At 26.4% G+C, this 24,959-nt stretch overlaps 1 protein-coding gene across 4 annotated transcripts in view; it reads right to left on the bottom strand.

Moving 5' to 3' along the window:
• LOC112602406 (neural-cadherin) overlaps positions 1-16,725 on the bottom strand; it is a 129,780-nt gene extending 113,055 nt beyond the window's left edge. For all 4 annotated transcript variants that reach the window (XM_025350467.1, XM_025350466.1, XM_025350468.1 and 1 more), the window contains exon 1: positions 16,125-16,725. The gene's annotated coding sequence lies outside the window, so the exon portion shown is untranslated. The remainder of the gene's footprint in view (positions 1-16,124) is intronic.
• Positions 16,726-24,959: the final 8,234 nt, after the last annotated feature.

The following is a 24,959-nucleotide window of genomic DNA, read 5'->3' as shown; positions in this document are numbered from 1 at the left end:
TTATAACAGTGGTGGATTTAAGGGGAGCTAGGGTCTTCGCCCCCTCTAACTATTGGCCTAAGTTAGATTTTATTAATTCAATAGTAACAAATATTATAACTGTTAATAAAGAATCGATTCTCCAAAATTATCACTGCATTTTAGACTATGGACCTTCCTCAAAATTAAATCCTGGATCCGCCACTGCATTATAATACATGATACATTATATAATTTTATATGGTTTATTTTGCTGTTTTTATAATTATATTATTATTATTATTATTAATATTCAAAAATAGTTACGATTATATTATGTCTCGTTTTTCCTTAAGCGCGTATTTATTATATTTTACATCTGAAGTTTATGTATGTGTATAATAATTTAATACGATACATGCTAGTAAAATATCAAACAAATAACCGTGTACCTAAACATATATTATAACAATATAGTATACACAAAATGATGGAACAGATTTGGTTAAAATAATATATTCATTAAATAAGCTTCTTTTATGCAGCCATATGAAAATACTCAAAAAATCGAAATTCAACGTATAAAATTTATTTGTAAATTATAATAATATGGTTCTTGTTTGTGAACAACGAGTGTAGCCAATAAAAAATATAGTCAGAACCGAATAGAGATGTCAGCATACATTTTGTTTCGTGACATTAACCTGAAAGAATAAATGATAACTCCCAACCACAAAATATTATTTACCCCCCATGGTGAACGCTAACATAGGATATTATAGTAGTCGTGGTACAATATAACACCGTATTATACGTTTCAATTTAAGATATTCAAATAAAACAACCGGCTTGGTTTTGAAACACACAGAATTAAGGTCCAAACGATTAATTTTCCAAATTGTGTGCATTCTCAGTTACAGGTGACGTTTAACGTATCTATATAAGTATAAATGGTAATATTATTAGATGATTTTATTATATTTGTTCACAGACATACAACATATTTAATTAAATAAAATATCGGCCTTGCAATTTTTAGACACAACTAAATAGATACGCAGTGTGGCGTGTATTAAATTCAAACAACATTCGATCGATAGATAATAATTTACAGACATTTTTAGATATTTTAGTATACAATCGAAATATTAAAGAAAGCCCTTGAATTTAAATTTAATAACTGTAAAAATACAAACAAGAACACGAATTTATCGTTGACTTTTTTTTTTTTTTTTTGTATTAATCAAAATGTAAAATGATTTACCGATTTAAACGTAGAATGAAACAGAGCTTAAAATATCATTTCACAAATTAAACTGAATATTTTATATGTATATTATAGTACCTATACCATGCACATAATATTATAATATGATATTTACTTGTTACTTCAAAGGCGGAGTATTTAATACGTTTTTTCATTACAAAATATCTGAAATATATGCATATGTGTGATTAACTTTGATTCTGTTTAAAATACACGACATTTTAAATATACGTGTTTATATCACAAATCTATTAATAATAATATACCACTGTAATGTATTTTATATCATAATATAATATATATGCGTATGTTGAAATTACATAATATCAGCATTAAAATCGCTGTCTTATTCAGCAAATACTACTGACTATATATAAAAAATTATAATATATCTTTTGAAAAATAATAATTAAACTCATTAAGTTTTTACTATTTTTATGAACACCCAATATATGCTAAGATGATTTCGTATGGTCCAGCTGAACTCCTACTAATCCTACTGAAGGAAGTGCTTTGAGCGTTTTAAAATAATAGTTTTACAAAAGTGTTTTAATTATTAAACTAGTTATTGATTTTACCGATCCCCTTATAGATATATCCTTTATAATTTTGATTACGTCATTCATTAAAATATATATATTTCGGCAGTAGTGTTTACAACTACTGTATATAGTCTATATAGTATATACACTATAATATAGAGGGTAAACAATAAACAATAATTAATAATTTATTGTCGAACACAATTTCGAATTTTAAACAAGTACCTACTCCTCCATACATTAATTGTTTATATGCTCGTATCTCCATTAAATGTATTTATTTATTAGATTTAATAATTTGAACATAGGACATTATTTTAACCTCAATTTTAAAAAGGGTTTATTTTTAATAATTATATTTGATACAAGAAGAAAAAAAAACGTAGATAAAAATGATATTAACCAAATTAATAATTTTATACATTACACAAAAATAGAATACTCTGGTATCACATATCTTTATTTTTTTATATTTCTTATAATCTTTTATAAGACACAGAAAATTCTTACTCTACCCTTAAGTATATAATCTTCCATTAAAATTCTTCGTCACGGTTGCGTTACATTACTCGTTAATTTATTGATTAAATTCTTAAAACATTTCGTACACACAAAGTCAACCTACATATTATGTAGTGTGTGCAATACTAAAATGTGGTAAATGATAACTTCGCTAAAACCATCAGATCCATATTGTATATACAAAAAATAAAAATACAACAATGCATACAAATGTTGAAAAACTTGTTTTTATATATATAATATTTCGTGGTGTTAAATAATATAGAAAAAATATAATTCAATGAAGAATAAAAATCAAAAATATTATTTAATTGAATAGTTTAATTTAAATTTACATTTCATTAATCAAAACTTCAACTTTATATTTTCAAACTCTTTAAGTGCTCGATTAAGTGGTAAAATCACGAATTTTGAATATGCACATCAAAAGATAGTGTACCATAATAGTAAAAACGTGAGACTACAGATTAAAGAAATAGAATATAAAATTAGATAATATTTAATATGAGTAAGTACTAATAAAAATGTTCAAAAAAGTGTTTTCATTCTTATTTTTTTACAATACTGACTATAACCCAAATACATTAATATAAATCTAATAGGTTATTAGATATAGTATATAAATAATTAACAATTAAACTGAATTTAATAGCTTAATAGATTCTTGTTAGCATTACGCGTCATTGTAATTATTGGCCAATTCCTAGCATAATTTATTAGTGCCGCGTTTAGGTAAAACAATAGATAAATATTACAGACATGGAAATATGGCGCTTAAAAGCATAGAGATTTTGCTTAAATATCAATTAAAAATTTAAAACAAAGAATGTTTAGTCAAAATTAATTAATTACCTTAACACTCATACCTACCATTTGTTATATTTTATGAATAACTATTACATAGCTTAAATTTTTACTCATAATCTTGTAGCTAAAGTAAAGTTAAGTATTTTATACAACCTTAAAACTCTAAATCTTCTACTTTCTTTTCTTTTTTTCTAATTTTTAAATTTTTTAGTGACTACCTTATGTCACTTATATCACTTTATTATTATAATTTATATATTTTAATACAATTAACGTTTTACACGAGTACGTTTCACTCAATAACCTAACACTGTAGAGTAGTACTTTATTATAAGTTCGATTTCTAAACCATAACAGAATTACTTCAATTTTGATAATTGATTATTTAAACAAATATAATAAATATTCAATATGCGGTGGTTAATGTAAAATATGATTGTAATATGCTGTAAAAGGAATTCAATTTTAGCGGTTTTTATTTATTACATAGTAGGATTATAAAGAAATAATTAGTATAATGTATAATATATATATATATATACAGTTCCAAATTTGGTAGAAACGCCTAAGAGCACTCGTCCAAAATTTAAAATTATTCCAGGGCCTTCCGACATCTTTGCTTTTTTTATTATTTGTCCCAAATAAAAAATAAAATATAATAAAATTATATCGATTTCTAAAAGCAATTTAATAAACAATATAAATAAAATATATATGCAATACGGTTATCTATAGTTGAATAAATATAATATATATACAGGTAAATATAAATATGTTGCATAAATTAGATATTACTAATCATTTTAGCCGTTGACTGTATTGTTTTCAATAATATTCAATTCACGCTATTCAATATTGGCGAAATGTGTTTTAAAATAAAATTGTATCAAAGTTAAATGAAACATAGCTATAATCATATTATATAGAGGTAATATATTAATGGTGACAGCCGTTGAAAACAAAATGAAAACTTTAAACTCGCCAAAAAGAAGTGACATAATTATTTTTTTGTATACTCGTTCGATTTGCGAAGTTATGTACCTATATCTATATGATTTATATGAAATCACTTGGTGCGACGTAATAAAATTATCAAACCTTTCAATCTGCTATTATAATAATAATATTCGCGATAGTATTTTAACTGAACACGGCGAGCATAATTCGGAATGGAAGATGCAGAGAAAAATTATAAATATAATAATATAAATTTGAAAATAAATTTTCAAACATTTTAACATAATATCCTTAATTTTTTTTCAGTTTAAGAAATGTAGGACAGTACCTATCTACTTTGTTTAGAATTTTTTAAATAAAAACTTCGTTTTTTCATAAAAAATATATTTACAAAATATGTGTAAATATTCAGGTGCAGTAATACATGATAAATATGTAATAATTATATTTAAAGTTCAAGTATAAGATATTAACTGGTGAAAAATTACAGTTGCAGATTGATTTACAATATCTTGTAAGTATAAGTAATTATGAGCAATAAAATACGATAACACAAAGTAAATACTTGTCCAAAAAAAAAAAAAATGACAATGTTATAAATGAAAAAAACTTCTGGTTTAAAAAATTCATCGAATTAAGATTAATAATAAAAATGTTTCTTTACATTGGTAAATGAACTTTCTTGATTACATTATAAATTTAGTCATCTCCTACGGATATCGGGTATTTGCACCTATTAATTAGCCAAGCTGCCATACGATAAATAAATAAATAATTAGCCAGGGACACTAAATGTTTTTGTGTCACAGAGTACTTGCATCTTCTATTTCTTTTTCAAGTCAAGCCCTATATTTTCGTCTATATGATAGTTATTTGCAATTACAACGTTAATTTAAATTTTAAATTTAAAAAAGTCTATACTTGCGTTACACTAACACATGCATTTACCTTATATCTATATTAAATAGAAAACCCCATGGTTTTAAGGCCTATATTTATGATGAAAATACTACGAGAGTACAATAGATAAATTTTAATACGCCTAGTTAAATAACAGTGAATTCCAGTATAATACAGGTATAAAATATAATATATTATATACATTCAGATGATTCGGAATTTCGGTTCAGTACGTCCACGTCCTCTTCACGTATAGTAGACGGGGCTTGGTAAAATTATATCCTGCAGATCAGCGTAAAACGTGACAGCGCCGCGTGACTGACCTCACGGTCAGATATAATGTAGAGTATCTACCTATCTATATTATATTGTACCTGTACACCACGCAGAGACCACGCCACTACAGCCATACCGTTTTAAACAGTTTATCTCGACATGAATCCAACAATATTGTTATAAATATATATAGTTTGTTATTATAACTAACCAATGACCATCATACAATACATACAACAAAGGTAGGCACACTAAACAGATGGTTATTGGAATTGATTAGGATATCATACTACACAGAGTGATTTATCAACTATTTTTGCTCCTCATTATTTAAATTTTAACCATGAATAAACTCGATTTCTAATTTTTGGATTTTTTGAGAAAGTACACTAAAATATCAAATTTAAGAAATATTCTGTAGTAATACAAACTGTTGTTTTTCAAATGAAAACCACATTTTTTACAATAAATTATTTAACAGATTATGTTTTTGGAAATGTTGATATAGTATTTAAATTGAAATTCGTACGATTGGTTTTTAGAATAACAATTCTAACAATAACAAAGTTATAACAATTTAATAACTCAAAAACTACACGTTATAACATTTTCATCATTATTTTCAAAGAAATTATCTAAACTAATCGATTTACCGAAAAAAAAATTTGGTTCTTATTTGAAAAACATATTTTTTTATCGCCAAAAAATAATCCTGGTATGGATATGAATAATTTAAGTATTTAAAAATATGGCCTTCGAATATACTTGAAAATTCAAAACATAAGAATTCGAATAAATGCGTTATTTAATTGAAAAAAAGAGGGGTAAACATGCTCGGTGAATCATTCTATATAGTATCATACATAGTACGCGATAATCTTATTGTGTGTAGATTTATATTCGTATATTGTGACCTTCATCTGTATTTGGTTTTTCGGGAGGAAATTCATCACGAAGTTTTGGCGAGTTATAATACGGAAGTTCATGTGTGTAATTTTCGTCAGATAGTTAGGTACATATGACGTATTGGATTAAGAATATATGTGGCTAACCTAACGTTGTTGTATTCGTCGTTTACTCTGTCATTTCAGTGACCACCCACACGCAGGCACTATAACATTCACCTACGAAAATTACAAGATTGGTACAAGATGAATTACGTTTCTTTCAATAACGAATAATGAATGTTTCACGCGTATTGTGTTGTTTGAACAATATAATATTATATCTGCCCATAGGAACCGCTACAGAAGTACGAGCTGATGTATGTAAAATTGATTCGATTGATTGTAAAAACTCAAATAACGTACTGCATAATATAATGCATATGGCGCTGTAGGCATATTTTTTGACTTTATGACTAATGTATTATTTCAATAGGCTATTTTATAGTGTTTATTATACATGAATATTTCAAACTATATATTGTACATTTATCATAACTTAATTAACGGCAGTAAAACTCAGAATATAAAATTAAAACTATAATGCGTTTCGTGCGTTTCATCAGTTCGATAAGAAATTATTGCACACCTCGTTTACCAAAAAAATAATATGGCTTTAAATACTTAAAAGACTTAAAGTTTATATAAGAGGTGTTTTAATCAGGAAAAAGTGAACTTCCAAAAGTAAAATCACTAACTTATAGTGCCTATTTATGGACGAGTTACGATGCTTATATATAGTAATACCCGTTTAATTCTTGTGCTTAACTTAAAACTCAAAAGTCGCAGCAATGTGTATCTCAGTACAAAGGCACTAAATCAATTAAGTTTAAAGGTAATCGCGAAAATAGTTATTTATGCACTACTTATACCTATCAACTATATCGGCTATATCCAATTAATTGTAACTGTCAAAATTAATAATATATTATATCATGGCAACTATGCGATGAGATATTATAAATAAACCATTATTGATTAAATTAAAAATAATAGGTTAACAAAGATGTCAAAAAACTATAGATGTGCTGGGATGTATCATATTTTAATGTAATTTAATAACAATATGAACAATATAATACATAGGTCGTAAACTCATGAAGTCATAACCACAAATGATACACAGATTTATATAAAAAAGTTGAATTAAAATTTCGATAGTTGGTTTTTATCGATGCGTTAAAACCTTTTAAAAATGTTCATGCATCACATGTCCAAAATTAACTAAATAACTCCTAAATAACAAAAATGTGCAGAGAATTTATCGTTGTTTTAAAAATAAAATAACAAAATTAATTTTTTACATTTTTTTTTTTTTTTAACAATTATTAATACACCTCAACTATGTTAGGATTACGTTTGTAATTATTATTTTCTGTATAATGAATGTAATATTTAAAGATTGTTGTGCGATAAAAGATAAGAACAAAAAACATTATGCAACGAAGCAATTTTTTAAGAACCATTAACGTTTTATTGAACCATAATAATTAAAAGACAGAGTTTGTTTTAAAAACAATTTTGAATGATTCACGAAATTATGTATAACCGATTATTTAATAAAAATAACGGCCGAGTACCAATGTACGTATTGATAGCTGTTTACATAAATTTGTATTAAATGGTATAAACAAGTATACATTGAATACGGTTAATTTTGTGCTGGTTTTTAATATGACTAGGTGAAAATGTGGTCATTGTTTTGAAACTTTTAAAACTAATACTTAGATATAATGTATTCACGCAATAACCTACAAAAAAAAAAAATTAAAGAAACGCACGTCTTGCGTGATTCAGTTCATTAAGCTACCTATCGACTGGCTATTTAAATATTTCAAACGTCTTCACAAAAATGTATTTTTATTCCGTTTTTTACAACATTATTTCTATGGTTAAAAAAATAGAAGTTATAAAACCTATTCTTCGATTTTTGAAGTATATAATGTATAATAATACATTATTCAATTAAATCAGAGATTGTAATAATAAAATGTCCAAACGTATAGTAAAAATAGAAATAATCAATGAACAATTTAATTAAATATCAATTTTATAAATTAAATTTGTTCACTATAGATAATTGCTTTAAATTCGTGACATTAATTGATTTGTTTTCTATATTACTAATTATAAATTTATTAAAATTAAATAAGTACCTGGTAGAGTAACCGTGATAATACCTACGGTGTACAATTTAATTTTTTTCTGACAATTCAAAAAATTGGAAGTATTTTTTAATGAAAGTATAAAATTATAAAAAAATAATGAATCAAGTATAGATTATTCACAAACAAATAATCATTCTATGAAAATAAAAAACGTTGATATATATACGAATAATATAATATACATAGATACTAACCGATGCTGTACATTGAAAATCTAATATTTTAATATAAAAATGTATCTACTAATTATTCTTAATTTTGAACGTCACGTTGAATAAATGCTTGTATTTAATTATGGGTTACAAAAACTATAATTTCAATCAATGAAACACTTGATTTTCATTTAAGATGTTGAAAATATAATATTGGTTAGAATTCCTTTAGAAACGAAAGTTTCCGTGATTTTTTTCAAAGATACTTTAAATCAATACATTTTTAAATGAAATCAAATATTTGTAAATTTAATTATTACAATATAATTAAACGTGTCATATATCGATTCATGATAGTGTAAATCTGAAACGAATCTATAAATTAATATTATAATTGTAAAATTTAAATGATGAAAATTTTTTAATATAGTTTAAGAAATAAATATAGGTACCGGATTATATACGTTTTCTTTGTCCATTAAAAATTGATAAACGGTATTGATGCATATGCATCGAGTATAATATCAGAGTCACAGAATGTATGAAATTTCAATACAATTTATTAGGTATATGAAACAATAAAACTCTAAACTTGGCAGTTTAAATTTAGAGGGGTACAAAAGTCTGGGGAATGTTGGAAGTTTTTATAGCTAGGATCACTAAATCAACACACAAGTCATGTCTTGAAACCATATGTTCTCACATATGCATATTATTTTTATCGGTTAAATAACATGCCGCCTATATGAGTCCACGTATTGTTACATTTACTCAAAAGTGGATAATGGATACGTTTTAAAAAATTTAAAAATAAAATATGAATTCTCTATTTAACGATATAATAATATATTATGATATAAATGATTTAATAAAGATATTATTTATTTTTTAATATACAACATAATTAAATTAACTCACACTTGAGAAAACATTGAATATGATATATTTTTAATATAGATATTACAACAGTTTTAAAATCAAACTGTATAACTCCTAAGTACTTAAATAATAATGATGGTCCGTGTATAATGTAATTTAATTGATAAAATTAGTTAATAAAATTTTAATAGTTATACAATGTTGAACTATTTATATTTTTAATAAAATAACTGAAAAACAAAATTATTTTCTTTTTATAATATTTTCAAAAATAAAACCATGTATTTCTTATAACCATAATAATATGATATTAATACCAATATAATAATATATTAATAAGCTGGTCAAAAATTTAAGTTATGAATATATTTTAAGATACCCACTAATCTTATTACATGCATTTTTGATTTACAAATTAAGTCTTAACATAAAGCAAACAATATAATTTTAACTTCTAAGCAACTGAATCATAAACATACAAAGCAAACTAAAAAATACAATTATAAAAACAATATCAATTCTAAAATGGATTTAAAACCAAAATCTGGTTCAATGATTCATAATGATTGCAGGCTAATACATGTAAAATCTAGCAATCAAAATGTAATCCATTTATTTTTTTTAAGGATTTAAAAATATTTTTTTGAAATAAACTATTAAATAAAAAATATAAGTACCTTAATAAATATTAGTATATATATTGGATATTTTATATGACCATTTTATCAAACAATAATTCAAACTACACGAGAGAATCCACAAACAACCATCGTATACTATTTGCTTATTAAATACATCATAATTACATGTAATTTATTATAAAAAACATAGGACTATGTAATTTAAAATTATAAAATATTTATTTATTTACTAGTTTAAACTAGACGTCTTGTAAGAAACTATTTTTTGTATTTTTAAGAGGTCAGCCACTTATTAGGTAGGGAATAGTTCTTTAAGTTTTTTGTATGAACTTTAAAATGTTATTATTCTAATAAAAACACAAAAGATAAGCAACCCTTATAAAATAACATAAATTATTTGCATACTAAAAAGTAAAAAGTAATTTCAATAAAAAATAGAGTTTCTATGTAATTATTATAATCTCAAATATGAATTATTTCAAACTCAGAATTGTTGTTTATAAAACTTAAATTAAACTGAATTCAAAAACTCTAATACTACATTAAACATGCATACTATCGCATAAATGTTTCTTGTATAGAAAATAGACATTAAATTATTATATACCAAACTCTAAATAGTCTAAAAACAACTTCTAACATCACATTACATTTTATTTGTTTCTTGAACTAACTTATTTCCACACACAAAAATGTAATAATGATGATAACAAAATAATCCCATAAATATTGCTCATAACTAGCAAAATAGATATTTTACACATTAAGAAAATTTTAGGGTAAATTTTTGTTTTATAAAAGAAGAGGAAAATTTTTTTTTTTTTTTAATCACTGATGTAGAACAAAATATTTGTTTGCTTGAACTTTGCCTACTGTACCCTTCACAAAAAATTTGAATGGCGCCATAATCGAAACACCCGAAACCTTTCAAAAACGTTTTCGTTATAAAATTATAAGAGTTAAAAACCAACGATTTGAATTTCAACAAAAATATACATTACAATACAACTATATATTACGGCGTGTAATATAGGTACTTGTATAATATGCACATGTTCAGAAATATTTTAAACTTGTAGGTAGATTTTATAAGATACTTAACGTTGACAAGAAACGTCCTCCATAAAACACGAAATATATAACGGGATCGGTAGTAACTTTAACCAACAAATAAATTGTCACATTATAATTTTTAGTTTTATTTTATTTATGTGAAAATAATCCATAATAGCAAGTAACAAGAAGACAGTCACAAAAAAAGTAAATAAATAAATAAATACTGCATAACAACATGCAGCTGCCACAAATATACGCTGGACTTTCAAACAATACGACAAAATATACCTTAGATATATCTTTTCGATAGAATCACAAGTATCAAATGGACAATAAAAAGAAAATTGAAAAGAAAATTGAAAAGCAATAGGCGTTAAAAAGCAATGAATGAAATACAATATTGACAACAATAGTTAGGTGAAATACACTATTAATGTCGTGGTTAGCAGTTGACGAGTTGTAACTGGACAAAATAATTAGTATCTACCTACACGATTTATATTCAGAAGAAAAGTAGTTTTTAATAGTTTCATTTACATTTTTGACTAATATTTATGCAAAAATTGAAAAAAAATGTTCACATAGTCAAAAAGCTTACATGAACACAGCGTAACACAGAGTAACCTGTATTAGCAACTTTAACTATACCTAACGGTAAATTTAGGACTAATTCGAAGTGTCGCCTAACGCCTTCGATAAAAAAAAGAATAAAACAATAAACCACAAGCATTATTTGTTCGTATTATAAGTTTCATAGGCCATCGATTTGTGTGTGACTATGGAAATCGTATAAGACGCTGCTATGAAATAATATCGAGGCATAGAAAATGCGCTTCCGTCTCTTCACTAGTCAAAAGAAAATCGATTCTTCTATTATTAACCTAACCACCACAAATAGTTAAATATAATGATATTATGTGTGAGATGAAAATCAAAAGAGAAGAATATTCCCCGTGAGTAGGTGCCTCTATTAGGCATATAGGTAATTTGATGCAAAACGCCTCGTTCAACATCTGCAATATTATTCGACTATAACTCGTCAAATATTCTTTTCAATCACTTTATGGTACTGAAAATATAACTCTACATTGTATAGACACAAAATTTAGTAAAAATATAACAACACCAAAATATAATTAATGATGATATTATAAAAAAATATCGTTTTAGTTAAATACCAATACCTACTTATCTATGTCAATTATCAGTCGGATATTATAGTTATTATTATACAACTAATAAATAGATAGGTACCAAGTGCAACCAATGTTTTGTATATGTGCATGATAATAATAATTTTATATATTGATATAAATGTTTATGATGATTTCAGACATATAGAATTTTAAATAATGAGATAAACTCTTAAGCGAAAATTACTGATTAAAATTCAAATATACAGTAGGTACCATTTTTACCAATAATAATAAAAATAATAAATAATTGATTGCCAATTAACATATATATGTCTAATTTACTTATTTGCATAAGGGAAATATTATGATTTAGTCCCAAGATAATATAAACAAATCGAATTTATGATTACTGATTAATAGTAACGAGTTCACTGCGACTATACCGACGTATAACAAGTGTATGTAGTATGGAATACATTTCCAAAACGTCTTCGTACAAATTCACCAAAATTAATTAGGTATAATTAAACTGAAAAAAAGATTTTCATAAAAGTGTCGACGACAACATGTAACAATTATATAAGCTGTTAAAGATGATTTTGATTTGAAAAATGTCAAGGTTACCTACATACCTACAAGTGTAAAAACCTAAACAGAAGAATGACCCAAAATTCATCGAGTAAAGGATATTATATCATTTTAGACAATAAATTAACCGATTGTTTTAATGAATTTATTTTTAATTTTATTGTTTATTACACATACTTAGAATCTTCAACATAGAATCGAATAAAATAATGCACGTACAAAAAGAAAAGCAATTATAAACTTTGGGTCAAAATCAGATAAACCTAAACTAGGTATAAGTTAAACTTTACACAGTTAATAATAATCTATCAATATTTATAATTTATAAAATGATTGAAATGTCATAAAAAATAATAGTCGCAATATTACATGTAGTTTTTATTTTTGTAAAACTGTTTTTAAAGACTATTATCCTTAGTATAAACAAATAACTGAGAAACTGTTCATTCGAATTTTGAATTAGATAGGTACAACGATATTTTAAAAGTAATAATCTATTGTAAAAAAGAAATATATTCACTTGAAAAACAAATTCATATTGCTACGCAAGGCACTCTTAGTAGTACCTACAAAAAAATCAAGACAAAAAAATATGGTCTTTTAGTATATATATATTTAAAATTTTAATAAATTCATTATTAAATTTTAAAATAGATGGGGGTGACATGCTTGGTAAGTATCCATATCTACAGTCGGCTCACTAATAATGAAGTTAAAATATAACGAATGAAACTGTTATTCTCTTGACAGTCTCATAATTTAATGAAAATTCGAAAGAATTGTAGTACCTTCGATGTAACGAATTTTTTTTGGTCAAAGCTCTCGTAATTTAACGCATTTTGACAGTTCTGTAGTTTGATATTATATGAAGTTTTTCTAATGATTATCAATAGATCAAGTGCTGTAGTACATTATCACAATCAATAGATAGTATACACGTCGTTAATTAGTATATAACAGTACTACGAAAAACGATTCATCGGTATCTGTGACTACTAAAAAGTAAAACTTCAAGACTTATTATGTGATTACAAACCAAAAGTGTGTTCAACACTGACGAAACGGAATTGTTTTTTTTAAATATTTGATGATCTCCTAATCAAAACAGTTCACGACTCGGTCATCAATTTCTACAAAAGGTTCTATAGGAAACTTCTCAAAAACCACCAAAACCTCCCTCATCTCGCAACTGACATCAAAGACATTTTGAGACAACCCCACAAGACGCCTCAAACGCAACTGCAGGTGTAGAGATCTTCACAACTTTTAAGATATTCTTATATTATTCATAAATGTACCATAAATCATTGTAAAAGGTGACTCGATTGCGAGTCATCCTTCAAATTTTTCAAAGTTGAAAGTATTATATTTTATATATTATTGTACATAGTATAAATATTGTAAATTCTCAATAAATGCCATTTTTTTTTCTAAAAAAAAAAAAATATATAAATAAAAAATATTTACGCTAAAAAATGAAAAAATAGCGTGGAAGAAAAAAAGCAAGTCACATTATACTTTACAGACAACTCTGTGTACAAACAAAAATTATAGATTTCTTTAGAAACTAAGTTTTACTGATCCATATTTACATATTTCTTGCACATGATTTTACATTATATTCGTATAATTAAACGAAAAGGAATATCACTCAGTAACGTATTGATTTAAATTTTTCATTTAATCTTGTTGTCACGAATTTTGTTGTTTAAGTTCTTGCCATAAAAATAACAATCTAACGAACTTTTTTCCAGTCCCTTAAAATTCGTTATATCGCAAGTTTGCTGTATTACAATAATAAAAATAACACTAACCAGAAGCGTAAAGTAAATAATACAATATACCTATTATAACTACGATAATATTAAATTGTAACAATAATATTGAAACCTATTCTACGTATGAATATCACAATAATTTATTATAAATATTAACTTTAATCGTCGCATATATAATATTCAAACAACACGTGCAGTTTTAACTAGTACACGACTAATCGTCACATTTAATATCGTGTTATATAAATTGAAACACTGGTTCTTGTTCAGTATACGATATATATTTCGCACATTTGATAGTCTAATATGGGGTATGCCATCTATCAAAATATAGATATATCTTAGATATTTATAGAATCTATTAAATACATAGTCTATTAGGTCTACTTTTAAATGTACGATTGATTAATTGGACGTTATACAAGTGCATACGTTGAGTATATTTTACGACAAAAATTAGAATGTATTTTTAATTCACACATAATTACGTGATTAATTAACCCACAATAATTGGCAGCGAAACTCAAACGACAGAAGCGTTCTGGAGATACGTCAAAACTAATAATCAGGTAATATAATATATCACTAAAAACAAATAATAACTAACTAGGCATATAACAATATCAATATCAGAATAATTTCATCACCAGAAAGAATAATAAGCATTTTAACACAGCGTTCTGTTTGACAGTCAACAAAAAAATTTGTTCGAAACGCTTCTCAGAAATAACAAGAAATACATGTAGTAATATATAACCTAGGTATCTCCTATATTGCATCCAGGGCGGCAGACTTAGCCGGTCCGCAAAAAAACATGAGGAGGACATGATGTCCAGTGCGGCGAACAGGATGTCAGCACGGGAAGACATCTCAACCACCGAAACTATTGATTGATTCTTGTTGTATAAATTTTTTTTTTTCTTTGTTGTAAATGAATAACTTTTGTTGTAAGGCGAGCTGTAGGACTCTTGTTCTCTCACTACTCCTAAGTCCTCACATATACACTAACATTCGCTAAGGGAAGGGAATCGAGGTTTGGTGAGCTAACATAGGGCGGCTAACCAACTATTTGTATTTGTATATTGTATATAATATCTATTAATGTAAATGTATGAACTTTTATATCAATAAACGATGGGGGCCTTAGCCCTTATGGGAAGTAATACGCAAGCAATTCCTCCTTTGGCTCTCGATACCACGCAAAAAAAAAGTATTTCCTATACACACAAAATAAACTGAAAAAGTAGCTATTATAATTACTACTATATTATGATGGCCATAGTTGATTTTCAAATATTGTTTTTGTGGGTAAATGACGTTATATTACGTTAAAACGCCACAACATTGCCGTCAATATAAAACAATTTTTTCAAAAACTTTCATTTTACTGTCGAACAACTATAGAGGTAGGTGGTAATATCTTTAAAATATTATATCGATACTTGCGTAGAGCTATTTTATTCCTATCGTACTTATATTTTAGTTGTATTTACCATAACACATATATATATATATATACTATATAGAACGTTTTATACCCACGAAACTCTCACCTGCAGCAGCGTCTTGATCGTATTAAGTTTTCCGCCTACATCTTGGCTGGCAACCACTAGATATGTTTACGAATATTATATCATGCGGTATGTGCAGTACGCAGTGTTCCTCACTGCAGCAGTGTGCTTATCGGACGGCGTTATCGGCTGCACATCGCGTCACTTGGAAGACAACGGTCAGCGACGATGACGACAGTGGTGCATCTCCGGACATCGGGCGATCCACATGGTCTGGTACTGTGTCGGTGGCGGTGCCGGTAGTGGCAGTTGTGGCGGTGGTGGTGCGCTTCGAAAAGCGCCGCCCCGCGCAGAGGGCGTAAAACAAGTAAGATCGACCGGGGGCGAACTCACGCGCGCGCGCTCGTTTCTTTCTGCCGGTGTCTTACGCTGATATATTCGCTTGGCGTTTGCACGAAGTTTCGTCTGGACAAGTGCGCGCGCGTATACGCGTATGTGTGTGCTTCGTCGGAAATCTGGATGGCACGATGGAGCTGCACGGACGCGAAGACTGCGCACTTTGGAGGGACGGCGAACACACACGACGTACACATACACAGAGACACAGCACACGCAAGACTACTCAGCGGCGGCGGCGGATTTGTGTCCGTAGCCGGAGCACTATAGCGTATAGTACGCGCGATGCCCCGAAACGTCGATAGCCGCGCGCGCCGTTCCTCATCACCGCGGAACGACGGAGACGACGACGACGACCGAGTACTCACGAACGTTGCACGCACGCGCAAGTGGCGAGGCATCCGACGGATTGTCGTTTCGGTGTGCGCGCGAGGGTGGTGGTAGCCCGGTGGCGCGGAACGAGCGAAAGATCACCGCCACGGTTGTTATTGTTGTTGTTATTGTGTGTGTGTGTGTGTGTGTGTGTGTGTGTGTGTATGAAGTGTCGTTGCCGCCGCTGCCCTGTGCGCGCGCGGTCTAAACCGTGAACCAGACCACGGAGATGACCCAGCGCGTCACCCACACCGGTGTGGTGGAAGCGCAACCACGGTGCAGCAGTTGGCCAATACGGTTACACTGAAACACTGCACCACCATGGAGTCGATACGCGCGCGCGTAACCTGCCCGGCGGCAACGACACCGCGGACCGGCCGGCCTACGCGAGTACAATCGTATTATTATTATTTTATTATCATTAAAATCAAATTATTAAGCATTAATTTGAATATATATATATTATATATTTTATCAAAAACCATTTACCTTTTACTTAACGAATATTAAAATATTTTAGAATTAAATTATAATACATTTTCATTTATTTTCATTGTTCAGTATGAAATGAAGTAGGTAGAAAATACTTTAACGATACTTAAATGTAACATTAAAACTCTAAATTAAAAATTACTAATATTAAAAAAATAATTTTCTTCTTGTACAATTAAATAAGTAAAATTTAAACATACAAGCTAAGTATAAGTACTTTTTTTTTTAAATACTTTTTTCTTCTTAAGATAATTTGAAATTAATTTTAAGCACTTTTTGAATAGATGTTTATAATATCTAGATTGTGTTTAAATAAAGTAATAAAATATTTTTAACAAGGTTATACTATGTAATTACTAGGTACACAAATACTAAAGAATCATTCATTAAATACTTATTTTCACCAAGCAAACAAAATTTTACTGACATTTATAAAAAAAAATCCAAACTTTCTCATGTTTATAAATATTTCAAAGAGGTTTAAAATATTTTGTAAACTTAACCATATATAAAAACAATTTTACTGATCTTAATATATAATGAAAATTTATGTTTTTACAGTTATTAACTTTTTAGTTACACCAAAAAAACAAAATTGATTTTTTTAAACGTTGTTTTTTCATAAATAAATTATGTATTCTTCATTATTTGTTTATTTTTCTTAACAATTTTAAAAACTACTAGCATTTTAAATTGTTTTCTCTCGAAAATACAAACTAAATCCAATTTTCTACAAGAAACCATCTCTAACCTAACCTATGTTATAGACCAATTTATTTATTTTTCTTTTGCCTATTTGTTTAACGATCAAACAATTTTCATTGTATTTACAATATGTCAACATCTTACAAAAACCTTAGTTTATCAAGTTATATTCTGAATTAGAATTAGGTTATTACATTTTATTAAATCAATGTTTTCTTTACTCAGTAATAAAATATTATTTTAATTTATATAAAACATGTTATCGTATTATATATTATTATTATATATTTCATATAATATGAACTTGATTTAACTTTTATACATATACCTATATATATATAATATAAATTTGACTTATCCAATTTTAAATTATTTTTATTTAAGTAAGCTTACAGAGTTAAAAGATTATTTTTGTTTTTGTTTATTTGTTATTTACATTGAACTATTCAAGATTTTGAGCAGACCGATGAATATATTATTTATTTTATAGCGAAATATTTTTGTATCTAAAGGACTAAAGACACTTTTACATAAAAAAAAAATGCTTCAATTTTCAACTTCAACATATTTTGTCGTAGGAATATAAGTCTAGTTAGTACGGGGTCATCATTAAAAAATGTACGTCTTCGATTTGTATAAATTTTTCTTTACAAATCGGAAATTGATTCTTGATGTACAGTTGTTGCAGTTTTCCTTCAGTCATATTGATTTCATAAAAGTAATCTTTCACTGAAATATAAGTATTTTAAAATGTTAATAGTGAAATATTAATATATAACTCAATATTATCATTACTTGATATTATCATACTAAGAACACATCTGAGATCACTTCGTGCTCTATCTACATCAAGAATTTTAACTCTAACTGACTCCCCAATATTTCCTTTGCTAATACTTCCTTCAAACATTTTTACAAACCGAAGACGTACCGGCTAATTATATTTCATTACGAGAAGCAGCCCGCTCCTTTTCTAATTTGGGAGGACAGGGATATGATCGGTGTACTTGTACTCAGGGTTGCAAAACGAATAAATGCAAGTGTAGAAAAGCAGACAAACTATCCAATTCCGAGTGTCATGTTTTTAAATCTTGTACAAATAAATAGGTATTAATAAAATTATAATTTATAATAAAAATAAAATGATAATATTTGTTATTTTTTTTTTTTTTTTTTTATTATTCCATCAAAATATTCGTAATACCTATGATGATAGGTATATGAATAAAGTTAATAATCATTGTTTTATAAAAAAAAAAATCAATACTATAAATAGGTAATAATACAATTTAATTTATAATAAAAATAATATTTGTTTGTTAAAAAAAAAAATTCGTGATTCACATTGTCCGTAACATCTATAAGTTATAACTACATAAAATAAGCTATAAATAGGTAAATAAATAACTACTTCAATGAAGTACTATATAAATATAATATAGTTATAAGTTGATAAAATACTTAAGTATGTTAGCTTTAAATAATAATAATAAAAAAAAATGTTTTCTACTTCATAAAAAATTAAAAAACCTTAACTAAATTAACAAAATATTTAATGTAACCTAAAAAAATAATTATACTTAAAATGTTCACCAAATGTTTATTTTAGCATTTATTTCTATATTTTATAAAATATTTTTGCTTTGCAAAAAACCTTAAAAATTTTTTAAAAAAGGTAACTTATAATTTACCTAACAATTAAAAATATCAAAATACTTAATCACTATATTTTTTTATACGTGTTTAAAATTAGATTTGTCAAAATCACAAAATTTGCAAATAATTTTATTAAAAAATACCTAAGTTTGGAGATTAAATCAGTAATACGATAAACTCAACAAATATGCTATACACTAGAGCTGATACCAATACTTTCTCCCGTATTTTCAGAAATATCACTGGAGCTTAATTTATTTTTTCGTTTTTAATATATACATTAACTAAATAATTACACCTAAGAATATAAAAAATTTTAAGATTTTTATTATTTTATTAACCAAAGAAGATTTAAACACATTATTTTTTATTTTTTAAATTAATTTTAAATTATAACACATTTTTCAAAATTACAAATAAAAATAAATTTAATAATAAAACTTTTTTTTTATCAAATAACTATTGAAAAATTGTATAGGTGCTGTTAGAAATTTGTTCTTATATTATGACATACCTAAATACTGAAGATATTATCATATATTAAAATGTATTCAGAAAAAAAAAGGTATGAATAATTTGATAAATTTTACCATTAAAGGTAACTTAAATTACTTACACTAAAATGTAATTAAATTAATTAAAAAGTATAATTTCATTATGGATAAACTTGAAACTCAAATTAAGTTACTCTACAACACTGCTGTAATACTGACGTTTTTCTCGAAAAACGAATTTCAGGTAATTTATACATTTTATTGCTGCAGCATGATGCATTTCGTCACAATTGGTGTTCAATGAAATAACACACAAATACATTATACCTAGTTTATATTAAAACATTATTACTTTGTTATAATAAACATTTATTTTTTTCATTTCAAATTGGCAGCAATAAGTGATCTTAAATCTACGTTATTATTACTACACCATATTATTGCTGCCATCATTTATATTATTATAAATTATAATATAAGAAATAAAAAACACAACACATTACACATACCTAATATGTGATGTCCACGTGGTAGACGATGAAGTCTATTTTTCTTAGTTAAAAAACGGTACTCGTATACACCTTTTTACCATGATAATCACAACCGAGTTTATATATGAACGAACGAGTCCATCAATTATTATGCTTATAATTATCTGCTTATTGAATATTTAAAATTTAGCCGGTATTATATGGTCACATGCAGTTATTGTATGCTATTATACGTATAAAATAACAAAATGAAAAATTACACATTTTCTATATGCATTATATATTACATAACTCAAGCTCAATCAAGAGGTAATTTTTAAATAGAAAAAAATTCACCATAAAATACCTATCTATTGCATAGAGGTCTATTAAATCCCATCTGTCATCACTATTGCATCTTCAGATCCAACCATACCTAACCTTGCTACATGTATTTATTTGATATTTTACAAGTAAAGCTACAGAAGGTGAAATAAATTTTGATTTAGGAGAAAAGGTTGTTTTGTTATTAACTCGGACATTAGAACACAGAGGATATTACATATTTTTCGATGATTTCTTTAGTAGCAAACCACTTATTCAAAAACTATTAGACAACTATATTTTTGCTTATAGCATATTTATAGAAAAACACAGAAAATTTTATTCATCAACAGTTTTAATATGATAAAGGGTGATCTTGTTTTTTGTACAGAGTGGTGAAATAATTGTTACTAAGTGAAAAGACAGGAGTAAAAATCCAGTAAACTTATTAAGTATTATGCATAATGGCTCTGGCCTCTTAGAGAGTAAATGTCTTACATACAAACGCTAAAGGAGTACGTGAGTCTGTACCATGCTCAAAATCAATATCAGACTACAATGCATTCATGGGTGGGTAGATAAGTTTGATCAGTTGTTGGCCGTTTGGCTGTTTATAATATAAGTTGGAAGACGCGCCGTTGGTGGCTAAATTTTTTTATTATCTTTTAGATTTTTGTATTGTCAATAGCTATACTCGCATTTGTTGTAAAAAAGAAAAATATATAATCCAGCTATATAGTTTATATCAAACCTTGCAAATTGTTTAATAAGTAATTTTAGTTTTCGAAAAAGAAAGCATTTTACATCATCTATTGAGTTAGAAAAAAAAAGTAATAACTGCATCAACTTTTATTTATGTTGGTAAGCATATGCCCATTGTAGGAACATACCGTAGGTGTGCTTATTGTAGCATTAAGTTAAACTAAAAAAGGTCTAATTTAATCCAAAATTGTGGTAAAGTCTTACGTAAAAAATGTTTTTGCTCTTATCATGGCAGAGTTCAAAATAAATAAACTTTTGAGATAAAAATGTATGTAGAGAAAAGACTAAATTATTTTAATTATTTTAATTATATTTTTATTTTATTTATTGTTATACAGAAAGATTTTCTGATTTCTATTAATTTTGTTTTTTAATAATATTTTATTGTTATTCTTACAAAATATTTGTTTTGATTTGTTACTTATTTTATTTTGAAGAAGTATATTTAATAATTTTTATAAATTATGATTTATTTACTAATTGTTACAACAGTATTTATTTTATTATAATATATTTTGTATTTTTTAAAAAGTTTTTAAGTTAGTTTTTTTTTCTTAAATGTGTTTTATTAATTTTTTATCTTGTAAAAATAATTATTTATGTTTTGGTACACAGAATTTCATTGTTTGAATTATATTATACTATTATTGTTCATTAAAAATAATTTTTTTTCTTATTTTTGAAGAAATGATAAAATATTTTACCAACAATTACTATAGGTGTTGAACAATGACCTAGAAAATCATTGGTCGATTATTTTACCACCCTATAAGTCAAAGACTTAAAGGTAAACAAAATTTTTTTTTGTCAATATTGAATACAAACACTTCTATCGCATGAAAAATAAAATTCTGAAGTGATTGGACTATTAGCACCTAGTGCCCTATAAAAGATTAAACAGAAGAATCTAGATATTCTAGATACTTAAATCATTATTAGTTCTATACAATAATATAAATACCACGCAATTTTAAGTATACAGGACACATGTGCCAATTAATTCTTACATAAAAATGATAAATATTATTTAATCTAAAAACTTACTTCGATAAAAATAATATACTAAGTGTTAACATATATATTATCACTCTTGTGGACTCGAGTCGATACACCACTGTCCCCTATATTAAAAACTGTAATGACTCCTAATAGATTCCTAATGAATATATTATATATATTTATTTAAGATATGATGCCATTCATTGTTGAATGTCAGATGTAAACCGGATGTGAAATAAATTCCCAGCAGGCCGTACCTACCTATACAAATGCTGTTATAAAATATGTAAGACTTATGATGATAATACGATAAATAATATTTATACGCCAGCCGCCGATTGATAGTGATAAACACGAACTGTATCATCTTTTTATTCGTATAATTTATTTATATATAAATATATAATATGCACAAAAGTTTGTCATGAGCCATTATAAAATAATATTATTATTACAGGTACCTTCACAGCTATATAATTAGTATCTACGCTTACAGTTTGTAATGTTTGTATATTCCCGAATGCGATAAGAACATCATAACCGTGAATAATACGGGGACTGCGTTTTAAAACGTGATGGTGACAATCCGACTAAATAATTCATGACGGACTAAAAACTTAACAAAATAATAGTTATAAATTATTATATTCCCGCGACTTTAAACACTACTGCGTGACCCGTATATAACAATAATATATCATCCCGTTACAGGGATGTATATTATATAAGTACATAATATGAGATGCATATACATTTTACGTCGTTTATTATATAGGTATAACTACATTATAATACGGAGTGATCCATTTAACGTAACTCATTATTTCAGAAAACAGTAACATTTTTAAAAATATTTATTTTACATTTATTTTAAGTGGTAACATATTTAAAAAAAAAAGTTATACTTTTTACCTTTTTTTTTTTTTATAATATTTTTTTTTACTTTTGAATGACAACAACATACATAATCAAAATAATTTTCTATTTTGAAGCAAAATATTATTTAAAGTATTTTGATCTACTCGTATAAAAATCAAATTTCAGATAATATGTAGTTATAAATAAGTTATAAGTATTTAAAGTTTTGATGAACAGATTAATAAACCAACATTATACAGAATAATTATAGAATAATAATAACATACAAACTACCTATTCGTCCAAAATTCGATTTTTATACATCGATAAACTTCAATAGATATTCAAGATTAGAACAAGGAATTAAACATGTTTTCATTATGAAAAAAAAATAAAAATATTTTTTAATTACCTGCTTAAAATATGTTGTAGAACAAAAAATATTTTCAAAAACGTTAATAATTTTTAAAGTAATTAATATCTTACGTTGAATGAATCACCAGCTATGTATATTGTATATACACGTGTGTCTTGAAGCATTATATAATATACAATATTGCAGAACGTGACTTGTACCTACAGATACAAAATTATTCATATAAATTTTGGCCAAATGTAAACTCCTACACGAATAACCTTTTTACCTGAATCATCATTAAATGTAAACTCCTACACTAATAGCCTTTTAAAATTTTTACCTGTAAATCAAAGATATTGTAATCTCCTACATAAAAATTTTTGCCCTTTAAAAAATAGGGTAATATTACTTAAATTCACAATTTTGAAGTTGAAATGCTCAAAAAGCTCAAAATTATCATAACTTGAAAATAATAAATATATATTTAACAAACAAACGCTTGAATAGAGTGTGTTTATACTATACTATACGTTCATATCGGCACTTGCAGTACAAGATGTTTTAAATAGATCAGCGATATGGTATCGAATATTGTCGAACAACGATAAAACATGATAATCTCGTCTGTATCGGAAATTTCCGAACAAATTGGCGTTTATTGTCGATATCATAGTCCGCTCGTAACTGAATAACTGCATATTGTTTGAGTTTAGTCTAGTGAATCTTTTGCGTCTTTCACCATTTTGTGCAGTAAAGTTAGTCACTCTTATATTATTGCAATGGAATTCATGTACAGTCAGAATGGTAAAAAGTTATTAATAGTTGATAAATATAAATTTTTTTTACACTATACTGCAAAAAGTGACCAAAAAACTTGGCGATGTATTAATAATAAGTGTCAAAGTAAAATTTACACAAATCATACAGAAGATGAAATTATTGAAAAAAAATGTAGTTCAAATTCACAATCATGACGAAGATACTACATTAA

The sequence above is a fragment of the Melanaphis sacchari genome, unplaced genomic scaffold (genome assembly GCF_002803265.2).
Source record: "Melanaphis sacchari strain LSU unplaced genomic scaffold, SCAv2.0 Contig88_pilon_pilon, whole genome shotgun sequence".
In the NCBI taxonomy this organism is placed as follows: domain Eukaryota; kingdom Metazoa; phylum Arthropoda; class Insecta; order Hemiptera; family Aphididae; genus Melanaphis; species Melanaphis sacchari.
The sequence above is the reverse complement of the archived record's forward strand: the minus strand, read 5'-3'. Positions and strand labels throughout refer to the sequence as shown.